This window comes from Giraffa tippelskirchi, chromosome 14 (assembly GCF_054371585.1).
Source record: "Giraffa tippelskirchi isolate mGirTip1 chromosome 14, T2T-mGirTip1v1.2.pri, whole genome shotgun sequence".
NCBI classification, from domain to species: Eukaryota; Metazoa; Chordata; class Mammalia; order Artiodactyla; family Giraffidae; genus Giraffa; species Giraffa tippelskirchi.
The window spans coordinates 61313897-61330810 of record NC_137288.1 but is presented as its reverse complement, the minus strand read 5'-3'; the positions used below and the strand labels follow the sequence as shown (position 1 = coordinate 61330810).

General features: G+C 47.9%; 1 protein-coding gene across 5 annotated transcripts in view; it reads left to right on the top strand.

Moving 5' to 3' along the window:
- MYO5B (myosin VB) overlaps positions 1–16914 on the top strand; it is a 337885-nt gene that overhangs the window by 14703 nt on the left and 306268 nt on the right. The window lies entirely within an intron of this gene.

Sequence of the window (16914 nt, the reverse complement as noted above, 5' to 3'; positions counted from 1 at the left end):
CCCCAATTCTCACCTGTTCCTCCCTTTTCCTATACTGCCAACTTCTAACAGCAGTGACTCTGGGCTTGTGTGTTTAGTTCTGTATATAAATGCTGTGTTGTAGAGATGACCACTCCCCGTGGCCCCTGGTTCCCTTTCCCTTTTTCCCCTGGGTCATGGCCACTCATGGAAGTAGGACTAGGAAGGAACCTTCAGTTAAAAACAGACAAAAAACAAAGGACATTCTGACACATGCTAGTAAACACTGATAAACCTTGAAGACTTATGCTGTGTGAAGTAAGCCAGTTATAAAATGACAGATCTTGTATAATTCTACTTAGAAAGGATCTACAGGAGTCAAATTCACAGAGACAAAGCAGAAAGGTTGGTTGTGGGAAGGAGGGGAGAGGAGAGAGTTGTTCAATGGATGTAGAATGTCAGCTCTGCTAGATGAGAAGTTCTGGAGATGCATGGTAGTTAGTGATGGTTACCCAACAATGTGAATGTGCTCAATGCTGCTGAACTGTGTATTTCAAAATGGCTAGGATGGTCAACTTTATATTAATATTATGTGTGCTTACTTGCTCAGCCGTGTCCGACTCTTTGTGACCCCCTGGACTGTATGTAGCCCATCAGGCTCCTCTGTCCATGGGATTCTCCAGGCAAGAATACTGAAGTGGGTTGCCATCTCCTTCTCCAAATATTATGTGTATTATGCCACAATTAAAAAAAAAAAGCTCTGGAGAAAAAAGGGTAGGGAAGATGTCGCAGTCAAGAGCATAACCTTCAGCCTGACTCAACCTAGGTTTTGAATACCTGGTGTCCTGTGTCACCCTCCCCCATGTTTACCAGCCGTGTGACTTTTTGTTGTTGTTTAGTTGCTAAGTCTGTCTCTTTTTAGGACAGAGGAGCCTGAGGCCCTCCCTCCAGGCTCTTCTGTCCATGAGATTACTGGAGCGGGTTGCCATTTCCTTCTCCAGGGGATCTTCCTGACCCGGGGAATGAACCCATGTCTCCTGCATTGTCAGGCAGATTCTTGACCACTGAGCCACCGGGGAAGACCTTATGTGACCAGGTCTCCTGCATTGCAGGCAGTCGCTTTACCATCTGAGCTACCAGGGAATCCCCTTATGTGACCGTAGACACTTCATCTCTAGATTTCATTTATCTGTAAAACAGGGGTAAAAGGCTATCATATCAACAGAGGCTTGTGCGTGGGATAAAGTGAGACCACGTGAACTGTATTAGTTGGTGCTAATCCTGTTGCTAGGAGAAGGTCTTATCCTTGGGAAGCCTCAGTCCCAAGGGCATTTTGGGGCGAGAGCTCGAAGGGCTAGGAGGGCTGCTGTGGGCGCTGATTCACTGTCTCCAGCCCCTGTACGTGGGGCAGCCAGCCTTGGGTTGGGTCCCCTTGCTTGGAGAAGCCCCAGCATTGGTGGAGAAGCTCCAGGGCTATGCGTGTGCTTCTCCTCGCTCGGGTGTGGGGAGAGAAAGAACAGAAGGAGGCTTCCAGTCCTGGCTTTGTGGACCCCCTGTCACCTCAGATCTTCAGCCCTGGTGCTCCAGACCTAACTGTTCATAGCTTTCAACTGTGGGACTCCCTTGATTGTACGGGGAGGAGCATTCCACCTTGACAGCACTGACAGGACGCCCGTGTCTGGCTTTCGTCCTTCTGGCACTTGGCAGGTGTCTGCGGCAGGCTGCCCCTAGCTGTGGCGAGCTGGGGCCACCCTCTGTGGCGATGCACGGACTTCTTGTCGCTGTGGCCCCTCTAGTTGTGGAGCGCGGGTTCAGTAGTTGTGGCACATGAGCTTGGTCGCCCCATGGCATGTTGAATTTTCCTGGACCTGGGATCCAACCCGTGTTTCCTGCATTGGCAGGCAGATTCCTAACCACTGGACCACCAGCGAAGTCCTCTAATCTGGTTTTTTTTTTTTTTTTTTTTGACTACCATCAATCCCTGCCTTGTATTCTGGTGGTGGTTTCCATGTCAAACCTGCTCTTAGACCCTAAAAACAATGCTGGGATATGGGCTTTAACAACCACTATTACTATTACAATAGTCCAATAATAGATGTGGTTTTTTTTTTTCTCCTTTTTGGATTTTTGTCTGTCTTCTCTGCCAAAAGTATTCCACATCCTCTCCTTTTTCTCTGGTTAGTTCCTCTTCTTCCTCCTTCCTCCCTTGCTTCACAGCCCTTAACCTTCTGTAATCCATTCGTAGTAAAGGCTCTAGGGGCTGCCCACCGTGTTAACATGCCTGAAATCTGAGTGGCAGTGTGAAATGAAGCCCCGCTCAGCAGGCTCCTGGGGTCACACAACTCTCAGCGTGCAGAGGGCACTTGCTGCGCGGGGCAGACGCTCCGGGGAAGGCCCGGACTGTGCTCAAGTCACCGTGTGAACTGTGGCAGAAATCCGAAACTGCCTGAATGTCGGCCAAAGAAGAATGCGCCCAGCCTGGCACGGTAGCCTGTATCTAAACCGATGCAGCCAAGTGCCCGCCGGATAATTAGTCAGGCTATAACTGAGTTCCACTTTATCACACTCAGTGAGTCAACTCTTGGCTCGATGCTGGAGTTTAAAATCTTGCCTCACGTTTCTTGTGATTTGCCGGGTTGGGGAGGGTGATCAGTGGTCACACTTTCCTGATGAGCTATGTTTATGTGTCTATGTTTTTTTTTTTTCTGGTGAAGTTATAGGACACCTTAAGAAATGGTAGTTTTTCAGTCAGTCAGTGTGATAAGCAGTGGTTAGAATTTGGGTTTGTGGCACTGAGATGGGACGTTTGATCATTTTCAGTTGTACATTTTCTGGCTTAACAGGGGTTACACAGGTGGGAGGTGGCCTTGATGCTACTCTCTGCCAGTTTGGACTGAGTCTGAAGCCCTGTTTTGCGGTCACAAAGAGTGGGACATGACTGAGCGACTTGGAGGAGGTGGGCGAGGATGAGAGTGTATAAAAATTCAAATAAGCAAAATGTTTGTCAGCTGTTATAAGAGTTTGCTTATTGTACTCTTCTTTTTAGGATATAAAAATACAATGTTACCCAAAGTAAGGAAGAGTATTTGCATGAATCTTTTCACAGCTGCCTCCAGCACTGAGGTGAAACTTTGTTGGAGCTCATTCTTGAGACCAAAGTTAATTTAGCACCAACTTGTATCCATAAAACTTGGAGTGTCTTGACTTATGTGATTATTTTAGTTTTACTCTTTTGACATTGTTTTAAATGTGTATCATATGAAGTTCTTTCACAACCTGGTGTTCATCATCCCCCTTAGAAAACAGGACTTTTAATCCTATCAAGTGTTAACTCTGGTTTATCTGGTGCTGGTGTGCTGACATGACTTAAGGTGACTTCAAACATAACCAGAAATACAGGCGAAAAACCTGTGCCAATAACTTTTTCACCTGGGATAATAAGTGATGATCATAAGCGTGCACAGTTGTCTTCTAGGCCGAAAACTGTAGTTGCTTAAATTGTTGCCTCCTCCAGGAAAGGCTATTGATTGTGTGTACTGTAGCGAGATTGCTATCACATTAACTCTTTACAACCTCTTTTTTTTATTTATCAAGACAGTGATTTACAATAGTGACTCTTCAGTTTTGCAAAGTTCTTTGTGTGTCCCTGCCAGTGGTGGCCCTGGGTTGGCCATTGCGAAGCATCGGCCTGGACTGAGGACCAGCTGGGGAGGGAAGGATGACCTTGAAGAGTAACGGTGGCATCATCCTCTAGCTTGGGTAAACCTGGCTCCCGGGTACAGTGAAATATCAGATATTCAGCTTGTGGGCTGGGCGAAAGTAAACAATTCCCAAGAAACCAACTGGGAAATGAAAAAAATCAGTGGTGTGCATCATCACCCTGCTTCATGAGGGTGTGCCTTGGGGTGAGGGTGAGATGGAAGGAGGGAATCTGTTTCCTTCGACAGCTTGGAGCCTCTCCAAGTGAGAGGCTCTGAAGTGAAGTGAGCCTCTAAAAGCACTTCACTTGACTTTACAGTCAAGCTCCCTCACCTCCCAAGATGTGACTCCACTATGTGCTGATGTTGATGACATATTTTTTGAGGGGTCGCTATCAATAGAGCTAGAGGTGGCTGCCTAGAAGTGAGAAGTACGTGGAAACTGGCATATGGGGAACAGCTGGGGGCCCAGGGCATAGAGGCCAGAGAAAAGGAGATACGGTCCTGAAACAGTACAGTGCTGTCGTGTGGAACTTGTGTGTGTCCTCTGAGTTCATCTTAAGATCATCGTGGTGATCAACAGGGATGTGCAGGGAGGCAGGCTGAGCTTGAGGTCCATGAGCACGTGGCCAATCAGGACCTCCAGTGGCGGAATGGGCTACCTTGTGCAGAAGTGGGGGGGCTTCATCTCTGCAGGTGTCTTGGCAGCTGGGTACCATCTGGCAAAGGAAGCCCTGGGGGTGCCTTGGAATGGGGATTTGACCCACATGCCCTTAACTTCTTGCCCACCTTGAAAGGTGGCTAGGAGTGACTGCTTCTTGAGAAGGAAAAATATAAACCTAAGGTGCGAAGGGATAGTTACTAACGAACAGTAAAAGGAAGGAGGGAGCAAACCACTTGAGGTTCCACTCATCAGTGAAAGGAAATCTAAAGACATTTGCTGTACCATTTTTGTTTCTCTTAAAGAAATAGGCTTCCAACTCAGTTGAATTTGTTCTCAGAATGAGAATTGCAACGCTTTGTTGATTCAGCGCAAGGTGGTTTAAAATGTGCCTTAGTTCCATGTTTCGGTGGCGGTGATTCAGCGGTGGGAGGTGGAAAGGCAGTGGAAGCGGACCCCCTGTTTCCTCTCTCTTAGGAGGGAGCTGTGCGTAGGTTGCAGGTCTGGACGTGGACGGGAAAGCGGTGAGCATGACTGAAGGAGCGCAGAGGCAGGGTGCAGGAAGAGGGCACTCTGTGAACCCGACTGTGCAGAGGGTGTTGCTCTGGTCAGTCCTACAAGAAAGGCAGCTGCCACGCCATGGGATCGACTTCCCTGAGAGGCTGGCTGGGACCTGCCTTTTGACGATGTCAGTTCCCTGGAGTGCTCTGGAAGCGGCTGCTTCAGCTCCCAGCAGTGACGGGTCAGTGATGTCCTGGCGTGGCCGGCTGCCCTATGCCTCCCCTGGCCATCGCTCTGCTTGTCACTCCATAGGAGGGCTGGTGTGGGGTGTGTGGTGCTAGGGACAGGGCCTGCTGTCTGAGGTCGGTGCCTTCTGGTGCCGCAGCGCATCTGCGTCAGGTAAATGACCGGTACCTGATGTGAGGCATTTGTGTAAGCAAAGGAAGGAAACAGGGCTTCTCTGCTTCACGCTGTGCGTCAGCGTCTGAGAGGACATCTCTGCCATGCCCCAGTCCCCTCACCGTGGCCTTGTTGTGAGGGGGAGTTGGCTGCGGAGAACCCACCGTGTTGCTTTCTGCTTTTCTCCATCAGAAAATGTCACTTCTTTATTCTTAACAGCGGTATCTTAGCTTTTTGTATACATGTGGTATCTTTGCTTTTTGTATACATGTGGTATCTTAGCTTTTTGTATACATGTGGTGCTTTCCAAGTTGTGCCCCATTTCATTGTTGTTTTTCTTGCTCTCTGAGGGAAGGAATACGAAGAAGGAGCTGAGACCTGAACGGTGAAGTGACCTCAGGCCTCCTCTCACGGCAGGCCCTGGAGTCAGGGTTCTGGCTCATGGCGTCCTGGGGGTGAGCCTCGCAGGGACGATGGGTTGATGGGGGTGGGGAGGGCCATCTCCTGTGTACCCGCGCGTGTGTGTGTGTGTGTGTGTGTGCGTGCGTGCGCGCATTCCTGAAGACTCAGCAGCTGGTCTGCATCTAAAGGAGTTAAGGTCCATGTCACCCGTGACATTCTTGTCTGTTTTCCCCATTTCTGGCCTGTTGGGTGTTCAGGCTGTGACACAGGAAGGGCACGTTGATTTGCTTTCTGTGGTGAGAGGCACGGAGGCCGAGTGGGGCTGACGGAGGGTCACAGGACTCCCCGCTTGGAGTCACCTCCTGGTGACCCCGGCTGACTCTGACGTAGCGGTCCTTCCGTGGCACCATCCGGCCTGGGCAGGCCACCGGCCGTCTCTGGGTCTCGGTTCCTCACCGGCTGCGTGAAGGGAGTAGGACAGGATCTCTCGGGTCTCTTCCATCTCTTAAGACCCTGTGAATGTGTCAGTCTCTGAGTTACGATCTCTATGCTTAAAAAATAACAATGCTGCCTCTTCCAGATTTTTTGAAATTGTTCAACCTGGAGGGATGAATGTATGAATTTCCAAAATTAGCTACCTCAGGATGAAAGACCCTCAGGAGCTAAGTCATCTGTTGCTGTTCCTCTCTCCCCATGCTCTGCTGCTCCAGTGAGCGCTATGAGCCAGTTGACCTTCCAGGGTTCCGCCCTGAGGCCCAGGTTCTGGCTCTGCTCTCAGTGCCCGGTCTGTCTGCAGGGCCTGTTGACCAGACCTGCCAGCAGAGCCCGAAGCCTCCTTTCTCAGCCCCTCCCTACCGGCCTGTGAGCCCCCAGGCTTGTGGCCTGGGTGGTGGCGACCATCTCCTTAACTGGCTTCCCTGCCTCCTCTCTTCTCTGCTTCCAGTCTGTTCTCCACACCGCAGTCAGGTCATCCTTGTGAAGGGTCACTTGGATCCTGCCCCTCCTTTGCTCGGAACCACCCAACTGCTTCTCTCTGCTTCTGGAAGAAAATCCACCCCTCTGCTGGGCCACAGTGGGATTAAATCCACCCTGCTTCATCCGGCCCCTGCTGGCCCTGGACCTGTTAGTGGCGTCTTCCTCGCTGGCTGTCTCCTCGTTTCTTCACTGAGCTCTTCAGGCGTCTCGCCACCGCAGGGCCTTGGCCCCTGTCCTCCCGCCTTGATGTTCTCTCATAGCTTCCTCTCATGCCTCTGCCCCTGCCATTGGTCTGCACTGTTGTTTATTTCTGGGGGTGATTGCTTAACTTTTTACATTTTTGCCCTATCTCAGCTTAGTCAGGAGGGCAGAGAGGACACCGTGGCCCCGGCGCTCTTTTATACGTAACAACTCGGTACTTGCTGATTTGAAGAGCAAGGCTGCATGGAGATTAGCAGCCAAGCATTTGAGATTCTGGTATTTCTTAGAGTTTTGAAGGGCCTGGAAAATCCCAACTGAGCTCCCAGGAGAGTCTCAGGGACGCAGGTGTAGGCTTACCAGGGGAAGCGGTGTTTTTGTACCTCTTCACTTCTGAAACAGATGGGGAGCAAGAAGAAGGAGATGGAGGAATCCTCAATTTCCTGCATATTCTTCGAAGCTTAGGTAAAATATTTAATATACACTTCTTCCTGCGTACTCTTTTCTGACCTTGTGTTCTAGCTTTTTATAATATAATCTTAAAGCAAGGCAGGAAATATGAAAAACTGACAGTGCTGGCTAATGCCACCCTGTGTGGTTTAGGACACAGAACACTGGGTTGGGCACCAGGGCTCAGAATTCTTGTTGTGTTTATGCCATTTCCTGGCTGTGAGGACTTGGGCCAGTGGCTTAATCTACTTCAGCTTGGCTTTCTTCTGTGTTAAGTGCAAACAATTGGATTTTCCTCGTAGTACTGTTGAGAGTGAGAATGAAATTTAAATTCGTGGTATGAAGGGAACTTTGAAGAGTAAGGAAGGGGTATTGGACCAACTGGAGGTACCATGATGATAAAAGTGAGTCGTGATTAGAAAAGTGTAATATAAATTGATGGCTAGGAGACAAAGTTGAATTATGAAGGAAATAGCTGGGGGCAGAAGTCCCTGGTTTTTTAACAGGCTATATTCTGAAAGTTACTGTAGAGTGTCAGTCTGTTTGGGCTGCTATGACAAAGTATTTACCGTAGGCAGGGCGGCTTATGTACAACAGAAACTTATTTCTTTCAGTTCCGGAGGCTGGAAGTCCAAGATCAGGGTGTCAGCACAGTCAGGTGCTGTCGAGGGCCCCCTTCCCAGTGGCAGGTGGCCATCTTCTCCTTGTCCCCTCATGTGGCAGAAAGAAGGTGAGAAAAATGCCCTCAGGGTCTCTTGTAAGGTACTAATCTCATTCATAAGGTCTCCACCCTCATGACTTAACTGTCTCCCAAAGTCCCTACTCCTGGTGCCATCACTTTGCAGTGGGGGTGGTTAGAATTTGAACATATGAATTTGGACGGGATGCAAATATTCAGGGCGTATCATTTGACATTTAGGATCCTCGTCATAGAGGCAGTGTTGTAAGCATGGCTCCGGTTGAAAAGCGAGCCCTGAAAGCCTGTTGAACTCATTCTGTGTGCAAACCAGGGGCCGCTGTGCGACGCAGTCTGGGTTCAGAGCCGTTTCTCTGGGAAAATACCTCTGAAGCGTCTCCTATCTGTCTTTCATTACCCGTCCATCCGTGTCCTGCCCGCTTTCCCTCACCCTCCAGGTGGAAGCGCGCTGGTCTTTAGGTGGAGACGGACCTGTCCTGACTCTGGCCAGCCATTCCTTGGTGCCCATGGCTGCCCAGAACACATGGCTTCTCTGCCGCCTTTTCCCTGGAGCAAATCACAGCTTTTCTGTTGATTTTTTGGTAGGTTCTTCAATTAGAAATTGTGGGAACATAGGAACTAGTCCTCCACCTGTTAAATATGTTAGTGATGTTTGCTTTGGTTGTGAGGGTCAGAAAGCCTGCTATCGTGACTTGAACCATCACGGGATTTCTTTTCGACTGCATATAACAAGGAGTGTTGTGGATGTGCGGTTCTGCAGTCCCTGCATAGCTGTTCCGCTCTTCTTAACTTGTCTTGAGACTTCACCCTCACGTCAGCATGCCTGCATTCCAGGCAGGAAAAGGTGCAGGAGTGAAGAGCAAAAGCTGCCCTTTATTTGTTAAAAAATATATCTGTATACGTTTGTGTGTATATGTGTTTATGTGTATATATGTGTGTATAGATACGTATACAGACACACATGTATATAAAACTTCAACCATTTGAAACCATTTCAAACTTACAGAAGAGTTACGAGAATAAGTCAAGGAATTCCTGGGTCCCTTGGTTTCAAGCTTCCCCAGGTGACCCAGTAGTGTCCTGCAGTGAAGGATCCAGTCCAGGATGACATGTGACACCTGCTGGTCCTTACTCTAGTTTTCTTCAACCTAGAACGTTTCCTCAGTCTTGCCTTGGCTTCATGACATGGACCTTATTGAAGGTCACAGCCTAGTCACTGTTAGAGCGGCCCTCCACTTGGCGTATGTATCTCAGCCTGGCCAGAGCACCCCCACTCACTTGTATCTGGGCTGTGATTCCGGATCTCTGCCTGGGCCTCACCATCCCTTCGTCTAAGCCACCTGCTTGTTCAGGCCTCATGGCTTAAAAAAACAACAACAACAACAACTTTATTTTGAGATAATTGTAGATTCACATGCGATTGTAACAAATAATATAGGGGGATCCTGTGCACGCACGCTCAGTCGCTTCAGTCGTGTCCGACTCTCTGCGACCCCATGGACTGTAGCCAACCAGGCTCCTCTGTCCATGCAATTCTCTAGGCAAAAATACTGGAGTGAGTTGCCATGCCCTCCTCCAGGGGATCTTCCCAACCCAGGGGTTGAACCTGCATCTCCTGTGGCTCCTGCATTGGCAGGCGGGTTCTTTACCACTGAGCCACTGGAGGAGCCTAGGGGTGACCCCATGTACCCTTTAATCAATTTCCCCCAATGGAAATATCTTGCCAAATTATAGTACAACATCACAAGCAGGATTTTGTCATTGGTACAGTCAAGATACAGGACATTTCCATACCAACAAGGATCCCTCCTATTTTTATAACCACACCCATCTCCACCTGCCCCCCAGACTTTAACCTCTGACAACCACTAATTGGTTCTTCATTTATAACTTTCTCAGAATATTATGTGTGGAATGCTACAGTTTATAAACTGTTGGAGTTGGCTTTTTCCCTCAACATAATTCTTTGGGGATTTATTTATGCCGAGTATATTGATAATTCCTTCATTTTATTGCTGAGTTGTTATTTCATGCTGTGAATGTATCACAATCTTAACTATTCACCCACTGAAGGATATCTGGGTTATTTCTGGTTAACAACTATTACAGTAAAGCTGCTGTAAACATTGGGGTATAGGTTTTTTTGTGTGAAGGTCAGTTTTCATTTGAGAAATGCCCAGAAGTGTACTTTCTGGGTTGTGGCTGTGCATGTCTAGTTTTTTAAGAAACTGCCAGATTTTCTGAATGAATCAGTTTCTCTACATCCTCATCAGTATTTCAGATTATTTTTAAAATAAACTTTTATTTTAGAACCATTTTAGATTTACAGAAAAATTGTGATGTTAGGGTTCCCTTATACCCTATACCTGGTTTCCTCTATTAACGTCTTATGTTAGTATGCCACATTTGTTGCAACTAATAAACCAGTATTAAAAACATGAGAAGTCTGTACTTTATTCGTATTCCCTTAGTTATTACCTGGTGTCCAGGCTGATACTGGTGTAGCTGGTGGGTAGGGATTGGGGAAGCCCCAGGTTATGGCAGAGACTGCAGGGGAAGGGGAGTTGGTGAGGGGATCCCTGATGGGGTGAGAGACACAGGAGATGTAGGGATGTTCATGGAAGGGACAGCCTGTATTTTAAAATCCCTGGTGTCAAAAGTGTCCTTCCTTTCCTGAGTCTTCTGGAAATACAGGCCTCTAAAAAGCACCTCGATAAATCACCTTGTCATCAGATTTTCCACTTTACTTCCTTAGCTGTTGAGCAAGTTTGGCTTATAAGGATGAAGGCCTTTCATGTGCTTTGGCAGTTGGGGGGGAGGGAGGCGATAGAGAGGTGATGCTTTGAGAGATAGCCCTGAAACCAAGAGGGTTGTTCTTAGCTGGGCTGGTGCCTTAGGGGTTAGCACTCTAATGAGCAATTTATCAATGCAGCGCTGAATAATTCAGAGTGAACAAAAAGCCAGCCAAGGCCCCATGTGGTCCTTCATATAAATGCAATATAAATACCATAGAACCTTGCTTTATGTGCAGTTTTACCACTTTTCTCTAATGGTTTATTTCTGAATTGTTGGTTTAACCTAGACTGTAAGCCCTCAGGGCAGCAGTGGCCTTTACACATAGGTTTTTACAAATGATAAAGTGTTTTTGCCTCACAGATGGGGGCAGATGGCAGATGGGCTTGGCTTTATTTGTTTTGGAGACCTGAACCTTCAAGTTATACATATTGCTTTAAAAAACCAAAAGGAGCCCTAGGCATAGGAGATAATCGCCTGTCTCAGCTGGGGAAGCAGGAGAAACAAGGGCTTCTTGGAGGGCATGGGATCTCAGACTAGATCTTAAAGAGTCAGTAGGATTTGGGTCAGAGGACAACGAGGAGGAAAGTGTTTCCATGACCTTTCACAGGGTAATCCAATTCTGATTCATATGGCTATTTGCCTCCAATGCCTTATTTCTCATCTGCTATAGATCGAGTCTCTAGACGTTGCACGGTTGACAAATAACCTCTAGATCGAAGTGGGTGATTGAATGGTATGGAGCAGAATGTGGAAGTGAAGGCAGATGAATGAAACGTGTCAGGGGACCTTACACCCACTGTTTCAGTAGCTTAAGCCTTCTGATTTCAGAGGTCAGTATTAGAAAGGGTCATACCTGTAAACTGTCCTCAGTGAATGGAGACGTGTGATACTAGTACTTTGCAGGAGGTCCATGGAAGTGGTCTTTGAACTTTCGCATTGTGAGTGCATACAGGGAGACAAAAGGAGAGGGAAGCTTGTGCAATACACAGAAGGAATTTTCCTAAAGAAACAGGGTAAATTCTTCAGTCTTTGTTCAGACATTCCCTTTGGGGCTTGCTTGCCAGGGTAGCAGTCACTGAAAATGTGCTTAGGGGATTTAGTTAACTTGTGTAGGTCTTTAATATCTTTTCCAGGGAGTTCTTCCTTTAAAACTTTCTTGGCATCTTTTATATTCACTTAAAAGATTGATACTTTGGCCGCTTGATGTGAAGAGCCGATTCATTGGAAAAGACCCTGATGCTAGGAAAAATTGAAGGCAAAAGGAGAAGTGGGTGGCAGAGGATGAGATGGTTAGATAGGATCACTGATTCAGTGGACATGAATTTGAGCAAACTCCAGGAGACAGTGAAGAACAGGGAAGCCTGGTGTGCTGTAGTCTGTTGGGTCACTAAGAGTCAGACATGACTCAGTGACTGAACAACAGCAAAAAATTGAAACCATTGATTTAGTATATGCATTCAGGATTGGCAATTCTTTCCAAATGAAACAAAAATTGCTATCAGAGACTGTGATCTTTGTAAAGTGAAATGTTACATACTTGTACTTGGTTTTTCTGAAGATGGAAATGTAGTAGGTCATAGCTGATGGGGGAAGCTCCAGTGTTTCCTTCACCTCTCCAGAGCCATGCATTGAGTCCCCATCACTGGTCTTTTCCTGAGACATGTAAATCAACCTAACCTCCTGATGAGGAATCTTACACACTCAAAACTCTGAACTAACAAGTGGTTTCTCTTGGTAGAAGTGAGAAGGGGAGGGGTAGAGGGAAATTTTATTTCATATTTTATTAACAAAGCAGTTCAAATTTTACTTATTTGCAATCAGCTTGTAATTCTTAAAGTTCTAATAAATTAGAGAAAATGTACCAAGTTAACTTCTGTTTAAACATCAGGTTAAACAAAAATTAACAAGTTTGATAATATCTGTCTTTTCTGTGGCTTAACTGGAAAACTAAGCATGACCATTTCAAAAAATAATTTGAGTTTCTGTGACCAACATTACCCATCAGTCAGGTGGACCCGCATGGGGGATCACTCATAAAATGTGTGGCCAGGAAGTCCTGTGCCCAGTGTGTATTCTGGGGAAGATATGAATGGCATGCTACCTGATACCTGGCAAAAGGTAATGACTGTTCTGGTGACTGATAACAGGAGGACAGTGATAAGTTGTGGTGAGAGTTTAACCATCATTTTGGGAGAAAATGTTTGTTGATGAACCATCCAAACCTTGGATTGCAGGAGGGCCAACGACTAGCTTGAGGGAACCATTTACCATCTTCCATCAGCTGTTTCCTTACTCTGAGTGGGCAGACCCCTGGGAGAAGGAGAATCTGGCTGGCTCTGATTTTCCAGTTATTTTAAATTTTAATCAGTGGCATTATGGTAGATGTGTGTCTTCTATGTTGGTTACCAGTTAGCCTTCCAGGTCTGCAAACTTGCAGCTGTCTCCTCTGGGATCCCCCTGCAAGTTGGGGATTTCCTTGCAAGTTGGGGATCATGCCCAGCTCACCAGAGACCCTCCAGAACCCTGCCAGGTAACTGATGCCCTGTAGCCCCTTCTGACGGAAGTGGGGTGGGGGACAAAGCAAAATGCAGCTCATGATATATCAGCACTGAGTTGACTCCTGGTCTTAACGTTTCTTAACTTGGCCTTGGCTCCAACAAGAAGGCACATTTTGTACCTGTCCCTCTTGATAGAGGGCTTCCCTGGTGGCTTAGATGGTAGAGAAGCTGCTTGCAATGCAGGGGACCTGGGTTTGATCCCTCGGTTGGGAAGATCCCTTGGAGAAAGGCATGGCTACCCACTCCGGTATTCTTGCCTAAAGAATTCCGTGGACAGAGGAGCCTGGCGAGCTCCATGGGGAAGCAAAGAGTTGGACATGACTAAGCAGCTAACACTTTTCTCTTGATAGAAACTAAATTAAAAAAAATCATCACAATTTGAAAATCGTATTAATGTTATTAAACAGATCTATTTCCACAGGAAACATTGCATCACAGAGCATGTGTGTAAGGTACATAGATATCTTAGGGAGGGGACCTTTTCCTTAAATGAAAGTCCTGTTAAATGGGACAGGGTGTGCTCAGTTGTCAGTTAAGCTACCTGTCTTCCTCCGGGGACTCACCAGTGGCAGGTGAGATGTGTTGGCATCCATGCCAGTAATGTCATTGGGCAGGCCAGGGTGTCACCGCTTAAAGAGTTTACCACCCATAATAGGTGCAGACTTTAGGAGGCACATTTGAGGCCTGAAATAGAGGGTGAGGGGTGAGACCTAAGTACTCCTAAAGATCACTTGAGTACAAGTAATAATGCAAAAGTTATCCTGGTTAGGAGTGGTGAGGCCCTGATGGCCAGCTTCTGTGGTCTGAGTCCTACATGAACATCTCTTGTTTTCTTCATCTAAAACCTAAAACCATCACTGCAAACTATCTTGTGGTTTCAGGCAGAAGAGAGACACTTGGTTCCCGTGAATTTTTCTTTGCCTGGTATGTTACACCTGCAAAGGTGTAAACTACTTTGCTGTTTGTGTTCAAAACAGTAGGATTCTGGAAGAAAGAAAAAAAAAAACACTAGTAGGATTCTGTTCCTGCCTACATGGCTAACATAGGAAGTTTTGCAGAGTTCAGTTATGGAAGGGAGGTTAGAGGCCATCTCGCTTGTGTTTTGGGATCTCAGAGCGTATCTGAGTTTGCACGAAGCTCACGCCTCCTCTCTCTCCCTGTTGCTGATGTAAGCAGAGTATCCACCTAGAGTCTGGCCGGCCCCATGGCTTACTTGTCCAAGCAGCTGCAGCTTGAACAGTCCTGGTTTGTGAGCGGAGCCTGGTCTTTGCTGAATGAGGTGCCTTTTCAGAAGGAGCTGCCCAGACCGGTGACTCTGTTTTTTGTTGGGAAAGGTGCTCAGAGTTCTATCAGAAAGCCGAGCGGAGCGTTTCCCACAGTATCAGGCGCCCAGGCTGCTCTGGGCCCAAAGATAACGAAACAGGATAGGAGGGCAGACCAGGATTGTGTGCCCCAGGAGAGGCGTCTGGAGCCACTGCCAGGGGCTCCCCTCCTCCCTGAACCTGATCTGGTTGAGAAAGTAGAATGGCCTTGCAAATGAGGTGTGCAGGCTGGAACCCTGCTGAGGAGAACCCAGAACACACACAGGGCCCCATTTGCGCATCTCCTGGCAGAGTGGAAGGACTTCCCTGGTGGCTCAGAGGGTAAAGCGTCTGCCTGCAAAGCGGGAGACCGGGGTTTGATCACTGGGTCAGGAAGATCCCCTGGAGAAGGAAATGGCAACCACACTCCAGTATTCTTGCCTGGAGAATCCCATGGACAGAGTAGCCTGGAGCGCTACAGTTCATGGGATTGCAAAGAGTCGGACACGACTGAGCAACTTCACTTTTACTGGGAGAGTGGAGGGAAAGACATTACGCTGGAAAGACATCTCTCCAAGTGAGCAGGGGCCAACCGCGCTATTCACTCCAGTTCTCCATCGGGGTGGACTCGTCCTCATGAGTTTTTCTTTTCCTCTGTAGGAGAATAACTAGATAGGATGGGGAGGAAAGGAGTAAATCTGAGCAGCCTCAGCTGGGCTTCTCATTCACTGGAGGCCTCCTTCCGTGAAGTCCTGGATCACCTGGTGTCTTAGACAACCTCAGTAACAATCCAGTTCAGAAAGATCTGCAGGTGGCACTGCGTTCCCTGACATCATTTTTGTTATCAGCTGCAGTTGCGTGAACACTGAAGGAAAGAATTGTTGAAATGTGAACGGGGATCTCTGCCCAGGGCCCTTTGCTTTGCCCCTGGATGTTGCCGTTAGTACCTGGGGACATGAGAGAGAGAAGCTGCCCTGGAGAAGCTAGAATGGATGGAGCAGGGTCAGCGTGAGATGCTACACAACTGGAAGACGCATCTTGCAGTCACTTGGGTGGGGCTCCGCTGACCTCTGGGTTGCAGATGGTGCGGCCTCAGGAAGGGTGGTGGAGTGTGGGACCCGGGAGTCCCCGGACCCTCCATAGTCTGATCAGATGTCCTGCATCAGCCCATGAAGGGGCTCTACCTCCGGGGTTGATGTGATGTGGCTGAGGGCTTCTGGGATATGCCACAGATTTTCTGATGATCTGGGGTTTGCCTTCTCTCATGGGTTCCTTCAGGCTGTGGCTGAGCAGTGCTGGCAGTCTGAATTTGTTCTTTAAAGGCAAGGTGTCCTTTAAGGAAAGGCTGGGCTTACCAGGAGATCGCATGGGATTCCCAGATTGTTTAACGACATAGTAGACTTTGTTCTGCTATCCTTAACTGGCAGCATCAAAAACTGGGCACAGGGATCCCTACTTTGGGTGTTGATGACATTCAGCAATATGCTAGCATTTGGCAGGGACTTGCTGGGGTGGGGCGGTGAGGGGAAGTTCTGAAGGGGGTTTTCCTCATGTAGTTGCTGTTGAATGCTAGGTGCAGAGAGATGAGAACCCGATTCAAGAGAGTTTGGTTCAGGCAGACAGGTTCAGAAAGGGGCCTTTCCTCCATGATGGAAGCCCAGGAAAACAAGAAGGTGTAAAGCCTCCTTGCCAGGGGCACCTCTCAGGAATCATGACAGCTGGGAAGGTGGCCATCTGCCTGGCACACAGGCTGCCTTGCAAGTGGTCATTTTCATAAACCAATAAAAGAAAAAGATGCCAAACCAGTTTAGCAAAAATCTGGTGGCCCTGCCCTTGACTCCTTTCCTCAGTCTCCCAGCTTCTTCAAGTGAGCATCTTTTAATTCTTAGAAATGAAAACAACCCCCCAACCCCTCATGTCCTATTTTTCCCTTGGACACTTTCACCTCTGCTTTGGCTTGGCAGCTGGGAGGGGCTTCTGCGCCTAGAGCCGTGTCTCCCCGTGTTCAGGACCGTGGAGCTTTGTGTCTTGGCTGCCCCACGATGGGGACTCCATGCAGAACTTGATTTTCTCCACGGACGCTTTCTGGGATCACTGCTGTCTCTGCTTTAGGGGCTGAGGGAAGCTGAGGCGTGGGCTGTGGCAGGCAGGGGGAGGGCTGCCTGTGCGTTCTACAGCCTGAGTTTGTGAGAGGACATGGGATGTAAGAGCAGTGACTCTTGTGCTCCTGGAAACTTTTAGGGGAAGCACACTGACTGAAACCGCCCATCCTGGCCAGGTACTGTAGTAATCATTTCTGTGAGTTATTTTATGACAGGAG